At 38.7% G+C, this 17,864-nt stretch overlaps 1 protein-coding gene across 8 annotated transcripts in view; it reads right to left on the bottom strand.

Moving 5' to 3' along the window:
- UNC5D (unc-5 netrin receptor D) overlaps positions 1-17,864 on the bottom strand; it is a 523,673-nt gene that overhangs the window by 42,819 nt on the left and 462,990 nt on the right. The window lies entirely within an intron of this gene.

A 17,864-nucleotide genomic window follows, 5' to 3' on the forward strand; every position in this document is an offset into this window, starting at 1 on the left:
TACAAATATTAATGAAAGCTCTTCACACACCTGTGGAGGCAGGTGTTAACAACATAGGGTTGCAGAGAAATCAATCAAAGTGAAGGGAGCAGAATGGTTCTAAATTTCTGATTCACCAGCTACATGGCCAAATGTATTCTGCTTCTCTGTTACCTCTAGGAGCCTTCTGGCTAAAATGCTGGCCCTTGTTACATCCCAAGGTAAGATGTGGGGAGAAGAGAGTGTAGTCCAAGTATAGTGATGGCTATAGATTCAGAACATTTGAGGGTAGAGGGCAGGGGAAAGAAGCCTTTGACTGGGTGTGGGCAAAAATGAAGAATTGCAAAGAAAACATAAATGACATTTAAGTTTACCCATATGTATATATATATATAATGCATGGCAAAGAAGCATTCACATCCCTGCTGGAAAAAAAAAGGAAAGATAACACACTTTTCTAAAATCGTTGTGAGCTAATAATAGCTGTGAACTAATAGCAGTTATTTCAGGACCAAAACATGAGCCACCTCAGAGCATCACTTATCCTTGTGTGGACAGTGAAAAGTGTGGATGCATGGGGCTTCTGCTACTTATCTTTTCTGATATTTCTGTAGTACTTTGTTTCTTTTTATACACATATACTTTGAATGCCGTATATGATATGCATATTAAAAAATCAATAATTTAAGAGTCAGGTCTATGTAACCTGGTGGTTTGTGGAACCACAGTATGGAGACACAGTAGTTATGAATTCAAATTTTTCTCACAGTATAGCCAAGGGGTCTGGGGAAATTTCTGTTGGCTTTGCAGCTTTGACATTTCCAAGGTGGTCAGGGAGGGTGCTCATTAAGTCATAGGGCATTACACTTGGTAAGACAGAAAGACCTACATGGCTGACCATGATGAACTACCAGAAATGGAAACCAAGATGATCTCCGGAGATTGTGAAGTGGGCAGACCAGCCCCTAATACTCTCGCTTCTGTCCTTGCTGTACTCATCATGACAATACCCCAATGCCACCACCTTGTCTAACTTTCTCTGTTATGAAAACCCAACAGTGCAGCAGAGGGTCAAGCCCATAGCTTTGGAGCCAGAGAGTCCTGGGTTTAAGTCCTGCTGCTGCTGCACCTGGTGTGTTAGCAATGGGGCTTGGGATTAGCATAACTCTTTCAGAGCCTCACTGTCCTCCTATTCAAAATAATACCAGTCTTAAGATTATTTTGAGAGTTAGAAGAAGTAAAGCACCAAAGACAGCTAATATGTGACATGCATGAGATGGTTAATTTATTCAGTAAGTTATCATTGCATCAAGATATGGTTTGACAAAGTTTCTAATGCCTTAGGAATGTTTACTCCAGACATTTAAGGCATTTTGGTGATACTACTGGTCTCCCTGCTTCCTTTCTTGCCTCCTACTTTCTATCCCAAACCCAGCAACCAGATTGATCCTACTAAAAGTGCTAGTTTGTCCCCAATTTACGAAACTCCTGAAGCTCTGGAGTGGTTCTGTGCTACCTGGAAGAGTTTTCCTTCAGGCATCCATGCCACAAGCTTACTCAGACTCTTGGGTCTTTGCTAGCATGGCACCTATTAATGAAGTCTCACTGCCCATATACTTCTTCCCAATAGCTGATCTTAGCTTTTTTCTCTGTAACATTTACCACTTTCTAATATACTGCACAATTATTTATTTAATTTGTTTACTTTTTGTCCTACCAAGTAGTATGTAAGCTCCATGAAGGCAGAGATTTCTTTCTGTTTTGTTCATTTTTGTATCATCAGTGCCTAATATATGCCAATTGTAAGCACTCCAAAATATTTGTTGAAAAGGACACAGGAGCTAGTTTGAAGCAGTTCCCACTGATCAAATCTGGTACATTTTTAACATTAAAATAAATAACGGCAATAAAAAATTATACTCCACTGAATAATGTAAGAATTCATGTAATATACTGATACTGCTATAAAGGAATGAATGATTAGATGAGAAGGAAAATTCTTTCTTACAGTATGTGCTGGTTTGAAAGGATGTATGTTCTCTAGGAAAGCCATGTTTTAATCAAAATCCCATTTTGTAAAGGCAGAATAATCCCTATTCAATTCTGTATGTTTGAATCTGTAATTGGATCATCTCCCCGGAGGCGTGATTTAATCAAAAGTGACTGTTAAACTGGATTAGGTGACAACATGACTCGACCCTTGTAGGTGGGTCTTGATAAGTTTCCGGAGTCCTATAAAAGAGGGAACATTTTGGAGAATAAGAGATTCGGAGAGAGCAGAGAATGCTGCAGCACCACGAAGCAGAGAGTCCAAGGGCCAGCAACCTTTGGAGATGAAGAAGGAAAACACCTCCCAGGGAGCTTCATGAAACCAGAAGCCAGGAGAGAAAGCTAGCAGATGATGCCATGTTTGCCATGTGCCCTTCCAGCTAAGAGAGAAGCCCTGATTGTGTTCGCCATGTGCCTTCTCACTTGAGAGAGAAACCCTGAATTTCATCAGTCTTGTTGAAACAAGGTATCTTTCCCTGGATGGAGTCCTTTGATTAGACATTGCTATAGACTTGTTTTAATTGGGACATTTTCTTGGCCTTAGAACTGTAAACTAGCAACTTATTAAATTCCCCTTTTAAAAAGCCATTCTGTTTCTGGTATATTGCAATCCGGCAGCTAGCAAACTAGAACACAGTGAAAAGCCAACTAATAAATGTAGAAGGACTTATGGAATTAGAGAAATCATCATTTGATATCCAACTATATTAACGTTTGGATTCTGTCAGGAATCATCCATGAATGTTAGCCTACTGGGTAAAGGTTTTGAAAAGTAGCAAGAGACTATTTAATGGTCTCATAATATCTTCCCACAAGGTACTGATTAATTACAAAAGATATAATACTAGTTTATACTAGAGAAACTTGGCAGACATCACCAAAGCCAAGTTATTAAGTTTACATTGCCAGTAATGGGACTAAGAGATAGAACATACCTCTTGTGCTGGTTTGGAGCTCTTATGTACCCCAGAAAAGGCCATGTTCTTTTAATCCATTCTTGTGGGTACAGACCTATTGTGGGTGGGACCTTCTGATTAAATTATTTCCATAGAGATGTGACCCACCCAATTAAAGGTGGGTCTTAATCCTCTACTGGAATCCTTATGAAAGGATAAAAGACAGAGAGATGAAACCAAGAGAAGGACCCAGAGAGACAGCACAGAGAGAAACACCCTATGAGAAACAAGCAAGGACCCATAAGAGCTTAGAGGGACAGCCATTGAAACCAGAGTCCAGGAGAGAAGGACCAGTAAACACTGGCATGTACCTTCCCACATGGCAGAAGAACCCTGTATGCCAGCAGCCTTTCCTCAGAGAAGGCATCTTTCTCATGATGCCTTATTTTGGACATTTTCATGGCCTTAGAACTATAAATTTGTAACCTAATAAATCCCCATTGAAAAAGCCAACCCATTTGTGATATATTGTATTCCAATAGCTTTAATAAACCAAAACAACTCTTGATATGAAACATTGAAAACAGCCAAGCATCATTTCTGTGATATTCCTGCAAAAGTGCTTGGGTTTAGACCCACCAAAAATGAATACCTGAATTAGCTTAACCATAGGCATATTTAAATAAAGTATATTGTTTATTCTCTTAAATAAAAATATTTTTTTAAAGTGGATGGATTGCATTTGATCATAAAGGAAAAATCACACAAACCTAAATTGAGAGACATTTTAAAAAGTAACTGATCTGTATTCTTTAAAAAATATCAGTATCATGACATACAAAGAAAGACTCAGGAACTTTTTCAGATTAAAAGAGATATAACTACTGAATGTAATGAATAGACTTAGATTTTTATTTGCTATAAAGGACACTATTGGGATAATACATGAATTTTGAATAAGGCCTGTGGAATAGATGATAGCATTGCATCAATGTTAATTTTTGCTTTTGATAATTTTGCTGTGGTTATGAAAATAATTTATAGTTTTAAGGATAGATACACTGAAGTATCTAGGAATGAAGGGTGATCTTATAATCAATGCCTTAAAAAAATACACACTTACGCACAGAGTAGGGGGAGAGAGAGGGAGGGAGAAAGACAAAGAAGAAAGAAGAATATTGTAGCATATATAGTAAAATGTTAACATTTATGAATCTGGGTATTGGATTTGTGGGAATTCTTTCTACTATTTTTTCAACTTTCCATTAAGTCTGAAATAGTATAAAAATTGAAAAAAATAATATTTTTAAATGAATGAATGAATGAATGAAGATTGTAGGGCCAAGGAGAATTTTTCCAGAATTCTTATAATGAAATCTGCAGGGCTACTGACTATTGCATAAGACGTATGGTGAAGGGTATCGAAGTTTCTGCAGCTGGTGGTGATGAGAAAATCCACATTGTGTAGTTACCGACGTTCTACGGCATCTACCTGCATTCCAAGGTCAACAGAAGGTCATGTTGAAGAAGGTCAGCTGCAAGGAGGCAACTGCTAAGCGTGGGAGGTCAGGAGGCAGATCAGCACACAATTTACCTTTTGCTTTCTTGACCTGGTGCTGGACTTGTAAGTTGTCACATTCTTCAAGGAAAATAACTGGCTCCAAATTTCAAGATGAGGTTTTCATTGTTGTTGTTGTCTGTCATACTGCGATTGGTAATTATCCTTTCCTCTTTTCCTCCTTATGGGCTATATTGTAGATTAATGTAGGTTTGATCACCTTTACCCAGGGTATCACTCGGGAATTCAGGCAGGAGAGTAATGATAGTTTTACTATGTCAGACCCTGGGTCGATACATAATTAAATCATATTTTAATGGAATAGACATAAAAGGCTGATAGATGGAAGCTGTACTTAGTCTTAAAATTAGAGCTCGGAAAGGATGGTAGCTCCAATCTCCTACTGTTTGCTGCCCAGGAAGATACACAGTTTTAACTATTATTTTTCTTTTTCTCTTTTCATTAAGGCCCTCATATTTTGACCTAGGGTGCTAAAATTGGTATGGGTAAATATCAAAATTTCAGGGTTTATTATTTCTGTTGTTTTCTTTGAATCATCTGGCTGCCTCACTTTCAGATTCTGGCCAAAGCTTTCATATCAGCCCCAGGAAAACGCCATCACTGAATTTCCTGGAGAGATGGGGCACTTCATGCTGGCGTGGCTCATCAGTCAACTCCAATACTCTGACTAGGCCTCCTGAGGATTTAAATTCTGGTAACAGCTATGTTTGATGTAACAAAATAGACTCCTAGAAAGGGGGATTAGGAAATGAGGAGAAGAATAGAGGAAACAAACTGAAGTTGAGCAAAATCTTCCCATTTTTAGCCTTTAGGTGCTTATAAAATTTTAAGGTGTTTCAGAAGTCCTTGTGTAGTTTCTTTAAAATTCTATTCCTGGGTGGTACAATGGTGGCTCAGTGCCATGCTGGAGAACTGGGTTCGATTCCCAGAACCTGCTCACTGTAAAATATAAAAAAATGATCCCACCACTGAAGATTTCAATTCGATACTTCTTGGATAGGACCCAGGAACCTGCATGTTTTACTTGCAATTCTTACATGCAAGGTGTCCCTGACATTAAAATTAAAGAAAATATGTATAGCTTTCAAGAAAATAACCAAAGTAACACCCCATGCATGTGGGGTTGGAATTTTGTTAAATCGGGGTGGGTTTCCATAATAGAGTATGGATGCTAGTCAAGTTTAAATGCTCAACATTAAAGCCTCAGCTGAAGTTACTATGATTGGAAATTCAACGGCACAGGGGCTGCTTCTGCATCTGCTTTCTCTAGAAAATATATTAATAAGCAAGGATGTCAGGTTGAAGGTTGATTAGCAGTAACTGGAAATAATATAACTCATCAAGCCATTATATCCCATTAGTTGGGGCAGGGAAAGGAGCAGTTAGAACAATGGATTACAACCGGAATCAAGTGCAATTCACCAAGCATAGCAACATATGGCTCTACTATGGAAGGTTTTAAAGATCTGTGTCACCCACGCAACATTATTTGAAATGGGATCATAGGAAGGGAGATGGCACAATGGGGGTTGGGGTGGGAGTGAAATCACAAACACACTGGAATGAGTATCAGAGTTTGCTGAAATGTGAGCAACACCACATTGAGAAATTAAACTGTTTGCATATGTTACACAGCTTTAGTTTACACACACATTCGTAGGGTGTTTAACAATTAATATACTAAAGGAATCACAAATCATGTGTAAATCACCAGTTCCTTGATGCAATTTAAGCCTCATCTTTCATACAGTGTCTGGATTGCAGTTAGCTTGTTTTCTAGAAGAAATGAGATGATAGCTCACTGGAAGTGCTGTCAAGTGACGGGAAAGGAGGAAGAGTGGATCTATGCAAAATGCTGCCGTGACATTTTTCAGATCTACAAAGTTGTTTGTTCATTTACATTTTGAATGGGAAACAGCCTTTTCTGGAGGAGATTTGAGTCCCATTTCACTTAATTGTTTAATTTTAGGCTGTGGAAGGGTCTATGAGTCATCAGGCCCAACAGTGTCCTCATTCAGATGAGGATAAAAAAGACTTGGCAACTGGGTAGGCTGATGAAGTCAAGTTCACACCTCTTATAGGAGGCAGAGCTGAGCCTCTGACCTCCCGTTCTATCGGTGGTGATGGTGGGGGAGGGTAGAGTTTGGGTACAGCAATGCATTCAAGAGGTGCTTTCTGGGACAGATTCTGGGACAGATTCTACAAATGTAGAATTTTTAAGGTAAAATGTTGGCATGAGAATTGTTAAGGTTGTGTTCACAAACAAGTGAGAAAGTTTTAGGGTTGCAGGGCTATGAGGTATATAGAGTGGCCAAAATAGATGCTTGTTTATTAGTTTCCTATTGTTGCAGCAACAGATTACCACAGATTTGTTTGCATAAAATGACACAATTTATTATTCACAATTCTGTAGGTCAGCAGTCTCAACTAAGCTAAAGACAAAGTGTCAGCAGGACTGTGTTCCTTATGGAGGCTATAGCAGAAAATCTATTTCCTTGCCTTTTCTGGCTTGTAAGGACCACTTGCATTCCTTGGCTTTTGCTCCTTCCTCCATCTTCAAAGCCAGTGGCATCACATCTTTAAATCTTTCTAACTCTGCCCTCTTGCTTCCATCTTATAAGGAATGCTTAAATTGGACCCACCTAGATATTCCAGGATAATCTCTCTATCCCCAGGTCCTTAACTGTAATCACATCTGCAAAGTTCCTTTTGCCAAGGGAGGTGACATATTCTGAGGTTCCAGGACATCTTTGGGAGGCAGTTATTTTGCCTCCCACCAGGATTTTTATGGCTTGTTCTCTTTGAAGACCCATCACTGTCATCTCCCAGACACTACACAGTATGACCAAGATGTCTGTTTGTCTGCAGGATATCTTCATTGCTTCAGATTTTTTTTCCCTGCTCTGATTTCCTGAGGGAGGCTTCATATTTGCATGCAACTTTATGGAATCCTAGGCAATTGTTATTATCTGTCTTAAAGATTATAATCAAAGGAGTTAGGAGGTTGATTGTACAGGTTTTCAAAAGGCTGTGTGGATTGTCTTAGAAAACATAGGGGGCAGACATGTGGGCTGGTGTCTTCTCCAGGCATTTTTATGAGGCTATAACCAGGTGAAGTGGAAAGGATGATATATATTAAATATCTTAATAGGACTGGTTATTTTTACTTCCAGTATGGGCAATAAAAGAGATGACACATACAAATAAAAATAATTACAGTATGTGGAGTTTCTTTACAATGTGCAATCAAACTTACGAACCAATGACTTTCCCCGTTCAAATATATTAACGATATTCACAATCCATTGTTACCTCATCAATGGCATCTTTAATTAAAGACTCCCCCGGACCTCTCTAATCACTTTACATTGTGAACTCACCTGGGTTTCAAATATACACTGATTCAAATAATGGCGATTTTATTTCTACATGTTTGTTTGTGGACAAGGGGGTGTGGGGGCAGAGTGAGGTGGAAAGAAAGGTAAAGTGCATGGAATGGAAAGGGGATATTCTTCTCCCCCCCAAAAAAAAAAGATTATAAAATTAGAAAGCGAGTTATTTTTCCCCTTTTTCTTTCTCCCTCTTTCTCTCTCCATTTTTTCTCTTCCTCACTTCACTTTTGACGGAGAATGATATTACATTCTAACCTAAATTACTTTGTGAAAAAATCAGCATGATTTCACTGAAGAAAGGAGTACAGTCTTCAGCTAAAGGTACATTAACCCTTCTAGCCATTAAGATACCATTTGATAAATTGTTCCTTTTATTATGCTGCATGGCACTGGTCGCCTGAGAGAATTAATACTTTTCCCAAATGGCAGCAATTTACTCCCTAGAACTAAGCAGGAAGAACCCCTTTGCTTGCTATTTAGGAAACACCTTTTCTCAGCAGTCCCTGGCATGTTATAGAGGTTAATTAATGCCAAATCTCTTCAAAGGGATAGGTATCTGCCATCAATTTTAGTCTTTCTGTAAAAATGTCTACAATGGATTAAATGCCACAAATTCTAATACATGACCAGTCATTGAACAGAAAATGGTGAGAGGGCCAATTCATTCATTTTCATTTAGTACTATCCTGCAAGAAAAGCCTGGTGAAGGTAACAAGTTCAGACGTTGTTGAAGATGCTGAGGCCACCTGCTCAGCCTAACTGCTCATTAAGCTCCTAGGTTAAACCCCAGCCCACCCGGAATCCACTGTTTGGACTGACAAGCTATACCTTAAAGTATAATCACATACCTAAAGAGGGTTACAAGAAACTGAGCGAAGCTCAAAGGATTTGCTTCCGGGAGGCCATTGTTCTTCCATTTAAGGTCTTTTAGAGTGAACAGTTAATATCTTTGCTACGACTGAATTCATCTTTCCTTAAGAGGAAAGACTAAGGTCTAGGGATGTGTTAAACAGTAAGAAGGGAAGGACTTAGCATCATTGAGAAAAAAGTACAGGAAATTCTATGAGCCTTAGATAACTTCTGTTATTGACATAAAAACAATTAAGGGCAGACAATGTTATCAAAAGTTAAAATTTTATATAGTATTTTACAGTTTGCACAGGACTTCTCATTTATGAGTTTATTTTATTGTCCATACCAAAATCCTGGAATACAATTCATAATGTATAAAATTTATAGATAACATAAGTGAGGCCAAGAGAAAACAAACAACCTATAAGTGGCCTGCACCTTTGGCTCTCTGAATGCCTGAACCCCTATTTCACATGTCACCTCACTTCCTAAGAGTCTCCATTTCTCAAGCAATTGCAGTATTTATATCTGCTTTGCTTCCCTAACAATTTATGTACTTTACTCACTGAGTTCAAGAATGGGTCAGTTCTAAGATGGGAAGGCAAGAATAGGGAATGACAGATTTCACCTTGTCTGAAGCAGGTAAAAAATATACTATGACAAAGATCATGACAATTTACTAGTATGTGAGAGTGTTGTCACATACTCTCCTCAACAGCTGGATGGGGGATTTTGATTCAGACATCATTTTTGGAATCTGGTTATAAATATTATTTTTTCTTTTTATTTATTTATTTTTCTTTTTATTTATCTATTTATTTTATTATTCCTAGTCTTATTATTATAATTTTGGGGGGTGCATGGTCCTGGAATTGAACCGTGGTCTCCGGCATGAAAGGTGAGCATTCTGCCACTGAACCACCTGTGCACCCTATTTATTTATTCTTAATCCTTTTTTTCCCTTTAAGCCAGAGTTTGGTGCATTCCTTGGAAAGAAACTCAAAGTTGCTCCCAGAGCAACTATTATCAGAAACTCTCAAATGACCTTCAGCTGGCAAATCTCCACTAATTAATCGCTAGTGCCCAAGCCAAAATTCTGGGAATTAATTTCAACTTCATCATCTCCTTCACCCCGAATTACACATACATACAAATGATCTTGTCACGTTCCCCTCTAAGTTTCCTTCAATTCTCCCTGCTAACAGCAATATGGGTATTAGAGAATAGATTTACAACGTTCAAACTAGAATCAGGGATACTCAAAAGGAGGGTGACTGTAATTCATTTTCTAAATCCAGATACTTTTTTTTTTTTTTTTTTTTTTTTTTTTTTTTTTAAGGAAAGACAGAGAGAAGGAAGGAAGGAAGGAAGGAAGAAAGGGAAACATTTTTAAACATTTTCTTGTTTTTATTGTATTCTGTTTCTCCGTTTTTGTTACATGGGCTGGGGCCGGGAATCGAACCGAGGTCCTCCGGCATAGCAGGCAAGCACTTTGCCCGCTGAGCCACCGCGGCCCACCCTAAATCCAGATACTTTTGAGGGTGAAGAGAGGCACTATTGATAATTGTGCCAGGCAACACAAGACAAAGTTTCACCCAGTTCACAAGGACAGTGCTTGTATAGTGAGAACTTGAGCAGTGGCAGTGAAGATAGAGCAGAAGATAATACAGTTAAGATATAAATATCATCATGTCTCCCAAATCTTGTTTTATTAATCCTTCCCCACCAGTTACATATCCTCCAGGAAACAAATAAGACCTTACTTCATCTAGTCCTTATTTTCTGTTCCATCAATACTGATTTGCTTAGTTTCTGATATGTGTAATGCTGTTTTGTAACTTTGTGCCTTGGCACATATTATCAGCTTTGTCTGGAATGCCTTATACTCTCCCTAGTAAGACTGAAAGAGTTCATGCCTGAGCTCTTTGCCTCACCTTGCAATGGTTCTTGGCAAACTTGCTATTTTCAATCTCACTCACCCTCTATGGTCCGCAACCATGCCTGGGGTACATATCTACCTCTTGGTACATGGGGATCTGGAATTATGCAAGTATTCTTTGCCCTTTCTCCTTGGCTTTACTACCATGCCCTCTGTTTGCAAAGCTTTTTATTGTTCCCTTGTAGGCATGGAACAAGTCATTAAATATAAACAATGAGAAAATCAGGTATCAGTGTCCACATCATGCAGCTGACTAAATTTTTTGAGTAATTCACTTAAGGCATCCTTTCTTTGGCTTTGGATAGGGAGGGAATAATCTCTTTTGATACTGACATTCCTCTAAAATGTGACTTCTCATTTCCTCTCTCCAAGTCCCATACTTATATCTATCTGGATGGAAGCCACATAGTATATGGGTGGGATGGGGTGGGAAGGGAAGCAGCACCCATTCTGCTGAAACGATGCCTCTCAAACTGGTTCTGCAGGGAGATGGGATGATGGTTTTGGCCTTATAGCTGGCAGATCTCTGAAATTAGCATTTAGGGTACTTAATGTCTTTTCTTTCTTTCTTTCTTTCTTTTTTTAATCAAATCTGAGCTCTAATTGTCAATTCCAGGAAAACAGAAAAATTCCACTGATGCTCAAACACGGCCTTGCTACTTTTATGCAACTTCCTTCTTTCTCACTTTGCTCTCCACCCCCATCAGCAATAAACTTGAACATAATGTACCACGTTGTTCTTAATTCACAGTATCTAATGCATTTGGAACTTAGTAATTGGTTCTAAAACTGAACTGAGCTCCTAATATCAATTGTGAAGGTTATTCTAAAGTTCCAGAACTCTGTTGAGTGAGAGGTTGTTGTATTTCTTGGCTGAGATGTAGATGGCTTTTGAATGAAGCTAGTGGGGAAGTCCTCCAAGCTTGACAAGACAAATAGAGAATCAAATCAGCCCAAATATTTCAATCGGGACTTTCTCCCCTGCAGCAATTCCAACATCTGGCTAGTCATCTGGTCTAAGGATAGAGCTCAAAGTATGTACTTTTATTTGGAGCTCAAGAGGCACTTTCCTGACTGAGGGCTCCTACACTAGTTTCAGTAGCCTGGTTGCAGGTGTTTCTTAGCATCTAAGAAAGCAGAGCCATCAAATGCCCCAGGAAGAATGGATGCTGTTTCCTAGTTTACCCAGGATGAGAAGTTTTATAATGGCCTCAGATATTTGCTTTGACATTAAGAACGGTTTACTATAGACTCATTTCATGTAAACTCCATTTTTTTATGAGTAGAATGACCAGCTGACTAGTCTTTTAATCTCATTGACAAAGATGAACACACATATCTTCTTTTTACTCTTTTAGGAATGAAGTCCTCCCAAACTGTCTAAGGACATTTTTGAGTACTCTGTCCTCATTTAGCATGACATATAAGAGATGTGTGGGTATATGAATATAGACTTTTTATCTTATAGTCATTTTTATTTGTGTTGTTCATGTGACTTTGAAAGAAAAGCCACATGGCATCATTCCATATCTATACTGAGCCCATTACTGGGAAAGAAATTCTGTCCCATCTTCTCCATTTCCTAAAGCTGTGCTTAGGAAAGCTATTTCGTAGTCTTGTGTTTGGTCTTTTTTTCATGCTTTGCTATTAAAATTAGTATACTATTCAACTCCCCTAACAAATAAAATGTTTTCTACCACCACCATCTCTACCTTCAAAATGCTCTTTCCAACATCCACACACAGGGCAGAACTCCCAACATTCTCTAGCAAAAAGAAAAATACAGAGTAGTTGAAATATCCCATCTGTGCTGAACCCAAATTCTAAAATATATGTCCTTTTGTAATTCTTCAGTAAGATTACTTTCAACATTTCTGATTCTAGCCTAAGCATTTGGTCAGGAATACCCACAAGGCAGTTTAATTGGAAAAAGAGATGAATGTTTGCCTTTGGTCTCATTTTATTGCTTCTCAGAAGAAAGCTCCATGTAATAATTTTCTGGTTCAGCTCTCTATTCTCCAACCAAGCAGCGGGGAGAGTCACAGAAGAGAAAGCTTGGAGAGGGGGAGGAAGATGAGTGTATTATGTCTATATCATTATCTTATTTTAATAAACATTGGAAGAATCTCGGAAATGAGACCGTTGATTTTTTAATCCCCTTGTTTGAACATCTTAACTCATTTTAATAAAACACTATCAAAATCTTTTAAAGTTGATAGTATGAAATTCCATCCCTTGCCCCAAAGTTTCTGAGGAAATGAAAAAGAAAAAAACCCCAAATCTTTCAAATTAAAGCTTCAGAGTGTAGATAGCCTCTTTTTCAATGATCATTGCTTCCCTTCCAAATAGGCTTGTGATAAAGGAAGCTGGATCTTGCACTGAACTAGCTGCTTAAATATTCCTGATTCAGGAGAAACCCAAAAGCTTGTCACCAGCAAATACTTCCGGCAGCCCCAATTTCATGCCATTGCCTCACCATGAGGCCACTCAACCTCCTGTTTTGGGAATGTCTCTGTGTGTTCTCTGTTTTGTGAATGGGGAAGAACAAGAAGCTTTACTCTTCATTCTGTCCGGAGTAAGGCCTGGGATGGAATCAGAAGGAAGCTTTTTAAGGGGGATGTTCTGGCATCAGAGAGAGTTCAGATCAGGAGAGAAATGTCTGGATTTAGCTCCCTCTCCCCTCCACTCCCCTCTGTACAGGGTTAATGGAAAATGTGTCCTGCTGGCTGGAAATCACTGAATAATAAACCTCATGTGTTTCTTTGTCTATTTCCTACTCACCTTGTAAGACTCAGTAAAAATGACATTTATAGGAAACCACTCTGTGTTGCCTTTCTCTTCCTACCTCTGCCCAAATCTGCTCCTAGAATGGAGTAAAGGTCCTCCTCTATTTTTCCAATGTTTTCTGTAAAATTCCCTACTGTAGTGGTGACCACATTGTAGCATGAATTTATCATCATCTTCCCAAACCTGGGCCCTCCCTATTCAGTTCAAGGTATATTTCCATTTTTAGGCATAGGATCTCTCTCTCTAGAGCACATCATACCAAACACAAGAATAATATGGCTATTTCTGCCTTAAGGCAGGGAATGGCATGTGGTCTAAAGAAAACATTATTATTTAGAACATCTTGCTTTGGTACCCTATCTGCCACTGCCTACCTGCAAAACCTAAACAAACATGAGCAACTTGCACTCTCAAACCTATAAAATTGGGATTATTCTATTATTATATTTATATTAGATTATGATTATTCTTAGCTACCACACAGGATTGATGAAAAGATTAAAGGTATAAATGTACCAATTAAGAATAAATGTGTCAATTAAGTTTTCTTTTCTTATTCTATCATCTTTGAGACTACCAAACATCTGTATTGTTGTTTGTCATGAGTAAGTATGTGTGTTGTCTTGGCTAGGTTATGGTGTCAAGTAAGCATTGGCCCAACTGTTACTGTGTGGATATTTCATGGATTATTCAGTTGATTGCATCTAAGTCTGATTATATATACAATAGCAAAGGAGATTGCCTTTAGCAATGTTAGAAGTCTCATACAATCCAATGAAGGCCTGAGAGGGAGAGCTGATGATTTCAGGAGTCAGATAAAAAAATTCCCATCTCAACTTCAGCCAGCCAGTTTCCCCTGGGTGAATTCATTGAAATTCATGGCAGTTCTCAACTTGCAGGCCCTACTTATTTTGGACTTTGTCAGTCCCCATGTTCACATGACCCAGTTCCTAAAATAAGTCTCATACTATTGATAAACATTCCCCCCACCCCCCACACACACACATACACACTAGATCAGTTTTGTTTCCCTGGAGAACACTGACTAATACATTGTTTCTCATGTCATTCCACAGCATCCATAAGGTAGGCACCTCCTGTTATTTTTCAGATGAGGGAATGGGGGCACAAAGAGTTTTGTTAACTTACCTAAAGTCACATGGGGAGAAGCAGTGAGGCTTAGATTTCAACCCATGGCTTTTAATGCCTGAGTCTTACTCTTTGCCACTGAAGCCATATGTTTCTAATGTGATGCCTGCTGAGATTTGGCACTGAACTGAGACTTGTTTCCAGTCTTTCCCTTTCAATTCTACGATGTGTAAAAAACAGCAACTTATCCACAGACTCCTAGAAAATGTTCAGCAGGCCCTCTGACCTTGCCTTGTTTAACTATCAGTGGTCTTTTAGTGCCTCCTTACGAGTGCCAAGATTTAGAATGCAACTTCAGAAGGTTGTTCCCTTAAAGCCTCCTACCTCAAGGAAAGGTGAATTCATTTCATACATGAGCAATGGAATTGCAGCCAGATGTCCTGACTCCAAATCTTAGCTCTGGCATTAAGTAACATATGTCTGGGAGAGGGTCTTAGTGTCTTAGAACCTTTGTTTTTCAGTTTCTTTTTTTCCACCTCTAAAATTGGTACAAAATCCTTTGTCTCAAAATATTATTGTGAAAGAATATGACCCATAGGTGTGTGAGTACTTTGTAAATCATACCAATATAGAAGGAATTATTACTTTTCCAAGGATACAAAACCCCTTTCAGCAAACCATTTAATGCATATGTATGTGCAAAAAATCCAACAGAGATGATTTTCTAAGCATTATAATTAACCAAAGGTGCAGGCTGCTAGAGAAGAGTGGAAAAGATTCATTAAGAAGGCTATTCAAGCCTGAAAACATAGATAGAAAAATGGATGATAGGGAAGGAAAGTGATATTGTCTCACTGAATACAAAGTACAGAGTGTCCGTTTTCTGGACTTATCAGGAACGCAACCAGGCTCTCCGTGGAGAGGCAGGGTACATTCTGTCCAGATATTGAGCAACTCACTTAAAGCTCACACACGCAAAAAAAATCAAATATAACCATATGAGACTGTTTGAATACAGGGTATTGTTTTGAGTCTTTGATTCCTTCCACAAAGCCACGTCGCAGGGACTCTGGTATAGAATTTGGATCAATTCTATCCATTACGGTTCTACTAAATCATCACTCTGCCAACACCTGGGATGCGCCTTAAAAAGGGGCAGAAGAAATGTATTATCCATAGGAAAATGAAACAGACCTTAATTTAACTGCAGCCCAAAGATGTTTGGAAGAACCCACTGCATTCTGTGTGTGTGGAGGTGGCGGGGAGGCAGTAAATCCAATTCTTGCACCCATGAGCTAAAAATGAAGGGACAATGCTGGCCCTGGAGGCAAAAATGAAAGAACCTGAGTGATGCCGTTCCAACTGTACAGATTTTAGGAAAACAGGCCTCATTTTTAGCACAAGTTAAGAATGACAGAACCTACGGAATAAAATGAAAATGGGTTTTCAAGTGACAGTATAAAGAAAGGGTGACACGGAATAGCTATATTAAGGGGCTTTTCCTGATTAATCATAGGATTAAAAGCTAAAGAACTCAGATCTTCACAGCCTCCTGGCAAGGATGGAAAAAACTAACCCGCTTAAAAGAACAAAAGAGGAGCAGTAGCAGTAAGACATTTGCTATTTTTAGTGTTTTTTTTTTTTTAGTAGCTTGAAGCTCTCAAAAGACAGTAAGGATTGCCAAGCTAGCTAAATGAAAACTGGTCATTTTCTTTAGGCGATAAGAATATCTGGGAGGGTTTAAGCAAAAGAAACAAAGACTATGTGTTTTATTTTAGCCTCAGTTTGATAGAAAGTTCACAACTCATAGATCTGAAACCTGAAAAACCTGCTTCTGTTTCATTTCACCATCCATAGGCAGTGGTAATGAACTCAAGTCTTAGATACAGAAGAACAAACTGAATTGGCTCACATGGGACAGGCAAAGCTAGAGATGATGTAAGACCTGGCCAATTGGGCCAAACCTGTCTTTCTAAGTTCCTGGGTTTTGTTGAGTGCTTAGGTATTTCTTCCTCTTATTTTTACAATTGTAGGATGCTGTTCTAGTTTGCTAACTACTGGAATATGATATACAAGAAACAGGATACGTTTTAAAAGGGGGAATTTATTAAGTTGCATGTTTACAGTTCTAAGGCCATGAAAATGTCCCAATTAAAACAAATCTATAAAAATGGCCAAATTAAGGCACCAATAAGAGGTTACTCACTCAAGAAAAGCTGACTAAGCTCAAGGTTTCTCTCTCAACTGGAAAGATTCATGGCAAACACAGCAGTATCTGCCAGCTTTCTCTCCAGGCTTCTTGTCTCGTGAAGTTTGCCACGGACATTTTCCTTCTTCATCTCCAAAGGTCTCTGGCTACATGGGCTCTCACGGTTCTTATGGCTCTCTCATGGCTCAACCTTTCTCCAAAATGTTTCCTCTTTTAAAGGATTCCAGTAAACTAATCAAGGCCCACCTGGAATGGGTAGAGACACATCTCCCTCTAATCAAAAGTCAATACACACAATTGTGCATGTCACATCGTTGCAGAGATAATCTAATCAAGTTTCCAACCTACAGTACTGAATAGGGATTAAAAGAAACAGCTGCCTCCTCAAGGTGGGTCAGGATTAAAACAGGGCTTTCCTAGGGCACATAATCCTTTCAAACCAACACAGATGTTCCAAATGATCATTGTTTTCTGCTATCTTGAGTCATTTCATTTAAGACCTTACATGTTAACTGCCTTTTGGCACATTCTAGCTCAGACCTAAGGAGAAGTAACTTCTGTAAGAGATAATGATTGAGGAAAGTTGTAAATGAGGTGCTTCTGAAGCTATGAAGCAAGCAGCCTTAGATTGGTTCTCACCTACAGAAGTGGAAGACCCTGGGGATGCCTTTGAGAAAGAAGTCAAATGTAAACTCCCTGGATCCACTGCAGGGAATGGTGTGAGGTCAGGTGGCCAAGACAAGGCAGGCCAACCGGCTTCTATTTATATTTCTTATATGCAGGATGATGTATTCAAATACATATGTGTAAATGAACATGACCTGAGTTTCCGAAAAAATACATTTTATTATATAAATAAACCAAAGGTTAACAAGATGACTGCTTTTAGATCTGCTTAACTGACTTATTTTAGATTTTGAGTAAACTCTTCAAACCTCACTGAGCCATGGCTTCCCCCTTTTGCCAAATGGAGCTATTTAGACAATCAGCACTTTTTCAGGTCCATAGGTGATAATCTAGCTCTATCAGATGAAGGAAATGACTTGAGAGCCCAGCATAGCACACCCTGCATATCCTCAAAGAATTTACCCAA

The sequence above is a fragment of the Tamandua tetradactyla genome, chromosome 26 (genome assembly GCF_023851605.1).
Source record: "Tamandua tetradactyla isolate mTamTet1 chromosome 26, mTamTet1.pri, whole genome shotgun sequence".
NCBI lineage: Eukaryota > Metazoa > Chordata > Mammalia > Pilosa > Myrmecophagidae > Tamandua > Tamandua tetradactyla.